The 12083-nt window shown below is 40.1% G+C and overlaps 1 protein-coding gene across 4 annotated transcripts in view; it reads left to right on the top strand.

Moving 5' to 3' along the window:
• Nucleotides 1-3277: 3277 nt before the first annotated feature.
• Nucleotides 3278-12083, top strand: part of GABRA3 (gamma-aminobutyric acid type A receptor subunit alpha3) — a 289983-nt gene continuing 281177 nt past the window's right edge. For 3 of the 4 annotated variants that reach the window (XM_045383325.3, XM_005594853.5, XM_074029263.1), the window contains exon 1: nucleotides 3278-3522. The gene's annotated coding sequence lies outside the window, so the exon portion shown is untranslated. Of the gene's footprint in view, nucleotides 3523-3582; nucleotides 3720-12083 lie in introns of those variants that run through there. The other variant, XM_005594854.5, reaches the window with a different exon arrangement.

The raw sequence follows: 12083 nt of genomic DNA, 5'->3' as shown, positions 1-12083 counted from the left end.
TTAATTCTTTCGGCTTTATTTAGCCTTTTTGGAATCTGTCCCCACATAAATATTTCATGGTTTCACCAGACAGCTGGGTAGTTTATACACAGAATTTGGGGCTTCCTCTCCCTAGTATTTTAAATTACTGAATTTCTCTCATGGCTTTTCAACTACAGTGGTCATCCTGAATTCTGTCCTCTGGTTCTTTCAGCCACTTGGACTGCAAGCAGTTGTATGTGGGAGTTGGCTGACGCTGGTTTGTGAATGCCTACTGTGCATATCTCTATTCAACTCCATGTTCATGGAATCGTCCATGGTAGAAGTATTTACACCATGGAAAATGGCAAATACTATGAATTTGTTTTTTATTTATTTTCCTCAAGATCCAGTTGTTAAACATTTAACAGTTGCAACATTGATTCTAGTTTCTCTAGAGTTTATTCACTGCTTTGGCCTGGGGGCTGCCATCAGGCAAAAATTACCAGAAAAGGAAAAACCCACTTAGTATTGTTCCCTCCTTTCAAGTATTAATTCCCTTTCAATTTTTGCCTGTTGATGGATTGCTTTCCAGTGCATTTAATTTGTTGTATTATATATTTGGTCCACTGTTTATTATTGTTATCTGCATCAGGGTTGGTCTGATAGAAGCTTCTTCACCATTGTCAGAAGTTTTCCTAATAAAGGATTTTTTTTTTGTTTTTTTGGTTTGCAGTCAAGTGGGAAAATTATGAAAATACTGTAAGGTTTTCATACAGCTATAATTGTATGATTCAGAGAAGAGGGTTTTTGTTGTTGTTGTTGTTCAGGGAGTGTCTTAATCCAATGTACTTGTATTAAAATATCTTTTCTTTAAAAAAATGATGGCACCCAGATGGTTTATTTGTTTGTTTGGTATCTTTATTAGATGAAAAGTTATCAATTATAGTAGATTGAATAGTGTCCCCCAAAATTCATGTTCATCTAGAACCTCAGGATGTGACCTTATTTCAATGGTATGGTCTTTGCAAAAGGAATTAGTTAAAGATCTTGAGATGAAATCATTCTGGATTTAGGGTGGACCTTAAATCCAATGACTGGTGTCTTTATAAGAAAAAAGAGGGAGATTTGGGCACACGGAAATCAGAGAAGAAGACCATTTGAAGACCGAGGCAGAGATTCAGTGATAAGCCAAGGAATACTGGAAACCACCAGAAGTTGGAAGAGACAAGAAATCATTCTCTAGAACTTTTGGAGCAGTTTGGCCCTGCCAGCATCTCAATTTTAGACTTCTGGCCTTCAGAACTGTGAGACAATAAATTTCTGTTGTTTTAAGCTACTGAATTTATGGTAATTTGTTATGGCAGCCCTAGAAAACTAATATAGCAACCTTATGCCAGTTCATAATATTTCTTTTTGCCAGTATACTAATCTATTAAACCCAATGGACATTTATGCAAACAAGCCTACACATAAAAATGGGTATCTATGCAGGAAAAAGTATTTATAGCTTTTTTCCCACATACACACTTGCTTTATGTGCAAGTTACATGTTAATTTTATAGACAAAAATACTGTACCTGCAGTCAGCAATCTGAGTACTGACCTTGACTCTGCCACTGACTCATTATGACCTTGTGTGAGTTATATTTTCTATTTAGTCTAATTTCTTTTCTGTACAATGACATGGTTATCTTTATGGGTCCCTTTAGCTCAGTGACTCTAAGCTTACGAGTACCCATCTGTCTTCTACTCAATGTATGGACACATGCTTTTGAAGATGTATAGGTGTGTAGCACATGCACTTCATCTGGCAGGAGTAGAGAGCATTAGAAATTTGGCAAAAAAAAAAAAAAAAAAAAAAAAAAACAAAAAACCCAACAGGATAGTAGTTTAAATAGAAATGGCACACTATAGGCAACATTGTAAATGCCTATTATGTCCCAGTCACTGTATATATATTGACACTAGTATACTTAAACACACTATATAACTCACTTTGAATTAGATGCCCTCTGAATTTTTCTAAAAGGACTAGAAATCACAACATGAGGAGTTTGACTAAGACAACTTTTATACTAATCATTATATGTAAGCAGATGCTGAATTCTTTGATAGGAACAGCTCTTTACTCATGTGCTTATATTGGTATTATCCCTGAAACACGAAAGATGGAATGTTGAATAAATGTGATTTGGAGTCCCATTTGGGGATTCACCTTTGGAGAACTTTTGAAATTTGGTAGTTTATTTTTTATTTTCTAAGGGCCAACTTCTCCTTCACCTGGAATTTTCCTGTCTTTAGATTCCTAGACTGTTAGTTCTGAAAGGGTCTTTTAAGATCATTTATTTCCATTACCACTCATTTGGTCATTGAGGATATTGAGGGCCAGACTGAAGAACTCGTTGAAAGCAACACAGCAATTTTCAGAGGCAGAACTCAAACTCAAGTTCCTTTATTTTATTTTTAGCCTAGGTCTTTTCCCACCCTACACTACATTGTTACTGTGCTTTGCCTAGGTTGCTTTTTTTCTTTTGACCCAATGGGAATATAATTCTTTTATACTTTGAGTCAATAATTCTCCTTTTCCCCATCTTAGCCCTTGTGCAAACTCATGTATAGGCTCACACAATTACATACATCTATATTCCCTTTGGAATTTTTGAAAAGAAAGCATTGTGGTTCTGCTGCTTGTCTGTCTTGCCTACAGGGAAGCTAGAGCTGACAGTTTTGAATTGGGTCTGCACTTCTACTTGGTTGAGGGTGGGGGTGGAAGTTAGGTCAATAGGGGATCAATGTGGCGGAACTCTTTCTTCTTAGTGGAGTATGAATGACAACCCCTTTGATGTACATTTTTCTAGCTCATTATTGCCCCCAGAGATGGAATCTGAACAGACAGGATTGTCAAACCTTTATTTGGAGCCTGGGTTAGAAGGCACGCCCATAGGGATGTAAAGGAGACAGAGAGAAAAAAGAGGAAGCTCTCTTCAGTCTTGGAGCAGCAAGTAAGCATCACACATCAGCTACAGTAACCCATACTTCCTTTATCCTCCTATTCTCTCTTACCCTTTTGCTCTCTTTCTCTTCCCTTTGCTTCCTCTGCTCCTCCCTTTCTCTCTGGGCTTCCCTCTATTTCTCTGTTGGATGCTTTAAGGAATAAAATACTACTTTAGTATTTCGTAAAACAACCACATCTAAAGCCTTGCAAGTGCTGTATTCACAGCCCCAGCACAGCCGCGTGCTAAGCACCAGTGGTGAACCTAAAGCCAGCAAAGGGGGAGGGGAGAAGGGGAGGGGAGGAGGGGAGGGAGAAACTGACAGAGAGGGAGGGAGGCAGATTGAGAGAGAGAGAGAGAGAGAGAGAGAGAGAGAGAGAGAGAGAGAGAGCGAGAGCGAGCGCGCGCAAGCTAGCGAGCAAACCAGAGAGACAGACCGAGAGAGGGACCAGGAGAGAGACCCAGAGAGAGAAGAAGAAGCCAGAAGCCGAGCTCTGTCAGGGCTCAACCTCCAACTTGTTTCAGTTCATTCATCCTTCTCTCCTCTCCGCTCAGACTGTAGAGCTCGGTAAGAAACATTGATGTTCCTTCTTCCCCCTCCCCCAAGCTCAGGTCTCTTTTAGCGATAGCATCTCTCCCCCGTACCGAGAGTCTCCTTGGGTTGGCCGGGAGGCGAGGCATGCTTTGCAGCTGTGATGCTATCCTGGGTTCCCCAGTGGGGCTGGTGGAAGCCCAGAGGCGGCATCTGAGCAGGGAGACACTGAGGTAAAACCCGATTTGAGGAAGGGGGGTTGCGATGTGGTATGTGCGTGATTTGCTTCATTGTCAGTGAATTGTTTTGTTCCTCTTTGGAAGCAGGTCAGCACTGACCTTGCAAATTGCTTGGGGGGCCCCAGCAGCTGCTGCAGAAAGCCACGGAGTGGCCCCTAGCCAAAGCAGACAGCACTGTCATGACCCCCCAGACAGCTCTAGGCACCAGGGATGGAGTAATGGCTGGAGCTTTCTCCCTTCTTTAACTCTTTCTCCGCAGCTGCTTCTCACTGCTGGAAATAAAGAAGGAGGGTACCTTGCAGCCTCTTTCCCCATCTCCCCATTACCTCCCCCACATGCAAGTGAGTAGAAAGTTGTAAATAACTGCTTCCTTTAAAGCAGATTGAGCCCTCCCCCCTTCCTTTAAGGGGCTCGCTGTGGGGTTGGGCCTGACTTCCTCCACAAACTTGGGAGGTTTGCCTTGTTTCCCTGAGAGAAGCTCCATTGCTTGCCCACCCTCAATTCCAGGTAGTTGAGTTGACATCCTAGATCAGAGATTCAGATACCCCACCCCATCCCACTCATAGGCATCATGTTAAGTCCAGCTGTGTCCTTGGAAGGGAGGAAACACCTGATGGTTTGTCTGGAACTGGCCTCCCAGTTTACTGCTCCTCTGACTGTGGCTGCGGGTGGCATGGGCAAGAGGACTGGGGGAAGGGTGGCTGTTGGATTGATGAAAAGCAGGGTGATGAGGTAGGATTACTAGCATGAATAGTTTGGCTTATGGAGAGTCAGCAAGTTCTGGTTGTCTGGAGCTATGCAAAGACTGATTGAGGCTCTTGTAGTATAGCCCCTCTGAACTGGTAGGGGAAGGGATCTAATTGTTTGATGGGAGCTTTCTAAGTGAGTGACACTGCTGTGCCTATGGTAGTAATTATGACATTCCTAATACTAATTGCTAACATTATTTAGTGTGTAGTATATTTTGAATTCTGGACTGTTTAGTGTATATTACTTCATTAAATTATTGTGGCAGAATAGTGCATTGAATAACAGACACTATTATTATCTTTGGTTTACTGACAAAACTGAGGCACAGAGAGGTTAAGTAACTTGTCCAAGATTGCAGAGCAATTAAATGTCCCAGTTGGAAATTAAAACACTGGCAACCTGGTTCCAGAATCCATGGTCATAACCATGAAGCACTACTGCCTTCTTGGGGAGAATTATGCACCTTTGTTAGGCAAGTGTAGATACAATAGGTACAGTGTGGCTTGGCAAGATTTTTTGGAAAGTAGTGGCCTAGCTTTTGTGTAGAGTAACAGGAACTTAGCCTGGAGCCAGGCTTCACCTGGATTTCTGGAAGGGGCTGCACGAAAGACTTTCATTGGTCAGTTTGCTTTCCTTGAAAATAGTACTTCACTTTTTATAGCCTCATCCACCCAACATGCTCCAAACTGCGCCTTTAAAAAACAGACCTTATTCTAATTTCCTGAGCATTTGGAGTTATTCTGTGCTGAAAATTTTAGAATACTAAAACCTTGGAACTGGAGGGAGCCCAAAAGGTCAGTCATTAAGCTTTATTTCTCTACTCAGTTCTTGAATTTATCCTAAGCATCCAATTTGTTGACTGATTTCTATTTGAACTCCCTGCAGTGATAGAGAGCTCATTACGTGGCTCTTTGTGTCATTGTGCAACTGTGATTGTCAGAAAGTATTCCCCATTATAAGCCAAAATCTGTTTCCCAGTAACTTATATTCATTGGTTCTTTGGGACTGTCTGGAACAAATTTGCTTTTTCTTAATAATAGTTCTTCAGTTAGTTGAAGACAGCAATCATGCCTCCCTCTTAACTCTTGGATCCAATAAGACCACAGAGTAAAGGATTATCATTTACTTTATGCTGGAAATTGTACTATTCTTTTTTTTTTTTTTTTTGAGATGGAGTCTTGCTCTGTCACCCAGGCTGGAGCGCAGTGGCCGGATCTCAGCTTGTGCAAGCTCCGCCTCCCGGGTTCACGCCATTCTCCTGCCTCAGCCTCCCGAATAGACGGGACTATAGGTGCTCACCACTGCGCCCAGCTAATTTTTGGTGTTTTTAGTAGAGACGGGGTTTCGTCATGGTCCTGATCTCCTGACCTCGTGATCTGCCCGCCTTGGCCTCCCAAAGTGCTGGGATTACAGGCGTGAGCCACCACGCGGGGCCTAGACTATTTTTAATATGGCCTAATAGCCCACTTGTTTGTTAGCCACGAATTGACCCTACGGAGTTTTCCAAAACAGCCCTGATAGTGTATGTTCTCTTCCTTGGATGAGTTTGATATCTGGTGTCAACTGGACTGTTGGGAGCAAGGAAGGTCGCTTTCATATTCCTAAAGACCAGAAATTGGTTAGTACTGGTCCTTCTAAAGCCCCCAGAATGTCTATATGGCATCCAGACAATAGGCATGTGGGAAGATTTGAGTGGCAGGAATTTTTGTAAAGAAAATTATGAAATTTTCTAATTTAATAAAGAAAAGCACATTTGAAGTAGTGGTAGTTCAAGGTTCATACAGTATACAGAAGGTAGAAGAATAAACTATTTTATCAGAAAACACCTCAGGAATAATTACATCATTGAGGGGATACAATACAGAGGGACTGGGTGGAAAGGGGTGAGTATGTGGTTGCTAGAATGGAACACTGACTTGGCTGTTAGCAAATTTGGGTTCCATTCCTAGCTCTGATGATTTGCCAATTATCTTGGACATATGACTTCCCCTCCATGTGCCTCAGTTTTTCCATCTATAAGATGTTGAAGTGGACTGTATCTCTAAGGGTCTTTCAACTCTGAAATTCTTTATCTAAAGTAAATATAAGATTTCAGAGTTATGAGAGGCTTCAGAAATCGTTAGGCCAGTGTTTCTCAAACTTTAATGTGTAAAAATATCTCCTGGGAATCTTTTCAAAATGCAAATTGTGATTCAGAGAGTCTATGGCAGGGGCCTTGGATTTTGCATTTTAACAAGATATTAGGTGATCCTGAAACTGCTGTTCCACTGACCACACTTCAAGTAGCAAAGCTCTAATAGAGTACTGGTCAAACTCCCCTAGTGAAGGAAAATGTTTTTTGTTGTTATTGTTGTTGTTTGTCTTTTCCTAATCCATCACAGAAGACTGTTAATTTAATAAAATAAATTAACCATGAATTGCTAGAAAATGAAAGAAAAGACATACGAAAGATAAGCCCACATTTGTATTATTAGATTCTACAAACATAAAATGATTTTTTCAAATTGCTGTAATATTTTCTAAGTGTAATATTTTCTAAGTACTATTTTCTAAGTAATATTTCTAAGTAATATTTTCTAAGTACTAAGTAATATTTTCTAAGTGTAATATTTTCTAAGTACTTCTGTACTTTGGTCATTACAGTCTGGTAATAAAAGTTCACAGACAGGCACTGATTGGCGGGCTACATTTTGAGTGCGCTGGTCTAGGCTATCTGCCCACCTAATTTAAGAGGCCCAAATTACACCCAGCTTTAATTTCTAAATCACCTCTCGATGATCTTTTACTCTACAGTTAAATATCTCCTTTAATGAAGAATTCAACATTTACACAAAGTTGCATTGTTTATGTGTTGTGACAGATAAAATGTTTGTTTTTTCTTAAAACTCTTAATTTCCTTAGAGTTTATACAAATTATACTTTCAGTTATGTATTCCAAGTGGGTGAGGGGCTGTATCAGTTCAGTTTATTATACCGTTAGCCTTTAGCCTAGTGTATGACATAGAGTAGGTGCTTAACAGATGTTTTTTAAGTAAATGAATGAACCATTAGACATTAGTTGTGGGGCCATACATTCAATAAAAGAAAGGTAATTTGGGCTTTCTTCTGTATTGGGGACACAGGATTCATCCCATTTTAAAAATTTCTTAGAGTGGATAGAAATCCAACTTGACTACTTCAGAGAGTTACTTGGTATCTCAATTTTATTTTGAAGGGATTGCTGGAGTGGACCATTATAAGGCTGTTGGTCTTTATTCTAGAAAGAGTGGGACTGATTAAAGGGCTTTGAGCAGGGTAACTGACATGGCTTAATGGAATCTGTTCAGTATGAGGTTACTAAGTACCTACGATGAACCAAAGGTAATGTGGGAGATACAGGATTATTTAGGAATAGCCTCTGACCTCCAAGATGACACAGTCAAGTAGGAAAGAGAAGAAGTATACAAACAACTATAGTATTAGGAGATGAGATCTACACCCATAAAAGGGAAGCAAAGGGCTTTCAGGAGATCAAAGACACCTTCCTGGAAGTGGCATTTGAAATGAGCTTTGAAGATTAGACAAACTTTGAGTATGCAGAATTAGGGGATGGGAAAGGTATTCTATTCAGAGGCTAGTTGTGTTGGAGTAAAGTGTATGCAGAAATACTTACGTGAGATGTGTTTGGCAAGATAGGTGGAGGGCTTGACTATAAATCATATTGAATGCTAGATGGGAGAATTAGGACTTTATATGTAAAAGAGATGCAACTCCCTCATTTTAGGGATGAGCAAACCCATCTTGACAGGGTGAGTGACTTAATTTGCCTGGGGCCACACAAGTAGTAATATTGTTGTAGCCCAGTAAAAGGTACTGAGCACATTTGAAAATATGGGATTGGAACTCTGGAAAGAAGTCAATTGGAGAGAGTGATTTGAGAGTCATTGCCTCTCAATACTTGAAATAGAATAAAAGAGATTCAGGGGTGGTACTTTGAAGAATGCGTTGTGTTTTTTTTTTTTTTTTTTTAGGATATGGGGGAAAACGATGACCCTTATGTGAAGGCTACAAAGGAGAAAAAGTCAGAGATATGGAAGGAAAATTAGAAGAGTATGTTTTGAAGGTGCTAAGAGAGGAGAGGCACCTTCTAATTTATTTATTGCATACATACCATTTATTAGGCATGGAGAATATAATGGTGAGCAAAACAGACAAAGTTGTTGCCATCCTGGGCTCATGGTTTAGGTAGTGAGATAGACATTATTTGACAAACTACTGAACTACATAGTCATAAATTGTGATTCATATGTAGAGGAAAATGTACCACTTCAAGAAGAAAGGTGTGGTCACCATTATTAAACTTCACAACAGAGTTGAGTAGTGATAAATGATATCTGGTTTATAACAGTCCTTCCCACTCTGATGGTCACAGTGCTTACCAACACTTCAGCTGGATGATGCATACCCATTTTGCAAATGTATGGCAGATGATTGTGCTGCAACAGTAAGGGAAGGTAAGGGTCCCTCCAGGCTCATGTCCACAGGAGCAGTGACTTACTTAAAAACTAGGTTATATGTCGTGTGGCTTAACTGAAACTCACAAAGACCCAGTGCCTTTCCCAGGTCCTCCAACTCTCTCAATTCAGCAATTTATAGGAAGAGGCACTTGATAAAAAGTATGAAGAATTTGATATTAAAAATCCCTCTTAAAATGGGATTTCTGATAGCCTAGTCCTGACTTGGATACTCGGTTTGTTTTGACATATCACTTGTCTTGTTTGAGCCTGTTTCCATATCTGTAAAATAATGTGGGGGGAGATTTGGAAAAGGGTTTTGAACAGGGTGACTGACATGAATCTATTAAGATATTTACAAAGACCCTCCAAGCTGTGAGGTTCTATAGTTCATGTTCTGCTCTATATTGTGTTATCACGGTTCTGTGCAGGTAGCTCAGGTTCGGTCACTTATATAAGCGACACTAATAACTTTATACAGAATTCTGAAGGTTGATAATTTTGGTGGAAGTATTCACAGACTTTAGAAGAGGTCGTTGAAATACACCTTCCTTGTTTTATTCCTGAGGTGACCGAAATTGTGAACTGTCCTCAAAGTTAAGGAAAGAACTGACTATATTGTAAAACATATAGTAAAGTTGGATATTAGGTGATATTTCTATTACTGCTGTTTTGAAATAAACTAAAGTCACTGAGAATAAGATGGGGCATGATACTGTTAAATACGTGCAAGGTGGCCGGGCGCAGTGGCTCACGCCTGTAATCCTAGCACTTTGGGAGGCCGAGGCAGGAGGATCACGAGGTCAGAAGATCGAGACCACCCTGGCTAACACAGTGAAACCCCGTCTCTACTAAAAATACAAAAAATTAGCCGGGTGTGCTGGCGGGCGCCAGTAGTCCCAGATACTCGGGAGGCTGTGGCAGGAGAATGGCGTGAACCCAGGAGGCGGAGCTTGCAGTGAGCCGAGATTGCGACTCTGCACTCCAGTCTGGGTGACAGAGCGAGACTCCGTCCCCCCTCCCCAAAAAAAAAACAAAAACAAAAACAAAAAAATACGTGCAAGGTGATTATCTCATTCTGAAATGTAATGGTCCAGGTAGTCTCTTCCTGGGGGGAAGATATATGTGAAGGGAAACACTGGTTGGTAATATAAAAGCATTTTTATACTTAAAAGCATGATTTTAAACATATTGATGTCTGCACAAAATATGTCTGCTGAATATACACAGAAGGGGGAATAAAAATCTCCAGGACATATATTTTGAAGGGTACTTTTCTCTTTAAAAACTGATTTTTTAAAAAACGCAAGTATTATATATATTTTTGAAGGGAAGGGGAGGTGGATGGAGATGGAATTATGTAAGTGACCATAGTATAAAATATCTTTTCAAAATAGTACAAGAGGAGCTCAGAAATGGCAGGGCCCTTAACAATCATGTAATGGCAGTCTTATCACCCAGTACATATGGTCATCTATTTTCAGTGTGAATGGTTTCAGGAAAGGTTGCTTAACATCACCAGATAATAGACAGCTTGGTTGTTAGCAAGTTATTCTTCATACTGACCTGCAATCTGTCTTCTGAATTCAACCTATTGGTCTTGCACCTTGGAGCAACAGCAATACTGTATAATTGCCGTTCCCCTTCTTCATAATGGCCATTCAAATGTTTAACCATTGTTGTTCTTCTTCTCATCTTTTCTTCAGTCTATATATTGCTAGTTCTTGAGCTTATGTGATACATATTTTGAGAAATTTCTACAGTAGACACTTCCATCTTCAGTATCCCTCTTAATGTATGATGTCCAAAATGGGACCCAGTACTTTAAGCATGAATGGCTAGCACTTCCATTTAAAAAATTGTGTATATTTTCTAATATACCTTAAGATTGTAATATCTACCATCAAATTGTTTTTTCCTGATTATAAAAGTAAAACAACCTCATTACAGAAAATTTTGAAAATGAGGAGACTTTTTTTTTTTAAAAAAACAATCACCTCTAAATCCCTAGTCCAGAGATAACTTGCTGTATTTCCTTTCAGATGTGTTTCTGTGTTTATGTAATTGGAATCACATCTTATATGTACTATTTTTGACCTTTTTCTTTTTTTTATTGTTATAATTGTTTTATTTTATTAGAAGTAATTGTTGTTAATCTCTTATTGTGCCTAATTATAGATATGTCTGTATAGGAAAAAATACAGTATATATAGGGTTTGGTACTATTTGCAGTTTCAGGCATCCACTGGGGTTCTCAGAACATATCTCCGTAAGGAGGACTACTGTAGTTTAGGAGGTAAAGAGGGATCATGGGGAGAAGCATGAAGAAGAGTGACAGAGAAGCAACACAGCCAAGAAAGGGCATTTCACAAGCCAGCCATCAGTGTGGAGGACTGGTGCTTAGTCCCAGTGGAGAACCTCTGGGAACAGTGTAAACCATACAGCTCAAAGCCATCCCACTCAGGCATCGAGGGAGCAGGGTCTTTACATACTGGCCCTTATAGTTAGTTGCCAAGGGCTGCTCCCAGGGAGCATTTGTTCCCTGGCATTTCAGGCCTGCCTTCTTGGTGGGAAAGCAGGCTGCAGCAGAAGGAGAAAGGCAAGGAAATGCATATGCTGGTGGTTGGGAGTTGGGTTGGAGTGCACTGAAATGGTAGGGGTGAGGAGATCTAGTTGAGGGCAGGCACTGACAGCATCTACTGTGCATTTGTTGAGCACTTTATGATGTGCCAGGTGCCTGGCACATATTATCCTGTTTGTTTCTTGGTGCAAACCAGTCAAGTAAATATTATTTTACTCATGTTATACATGAAGAAACCAAGACTCCCGGAAGATACATAACTTATGGTACAGCTAAAATGAGGCAAGGTTCAAGGTCAAACTCAAGTTTGCCTCATTCTATATTACATGATTATTCTATAATGTCATTGTTGTAATCAGGGTTCTCCAGAGAGATACACTGATAGGATATATACAGAGATAATATGAAAAGGAATCTGTGATGTTCCCCTTCCTGTGTCCAAGTGTTCTCATTGTTCAATTCCCACCTATGAGTGAGAACATGAGGTGTTTGGTATTTTTGTCCTTGCGATAGTTTGCTGAGAATGATGGTTTC

This window comes from Macaca fascicularis, chromosome X, assembly GCF_037993035.2.
Source record: "Macaca fascicularis isolate 582-1 chromosome X, T2T-MFA8v1.1".
Lineage (NCBI taxonomy): Eukaryota > Metazoa > Chordata > Mammalia > Primates > Cercopithecidae > Macaca > Macaca fascicularis.
This window is presented reverse-complemented; position numbering and strand designations above follow the sequence as displayed.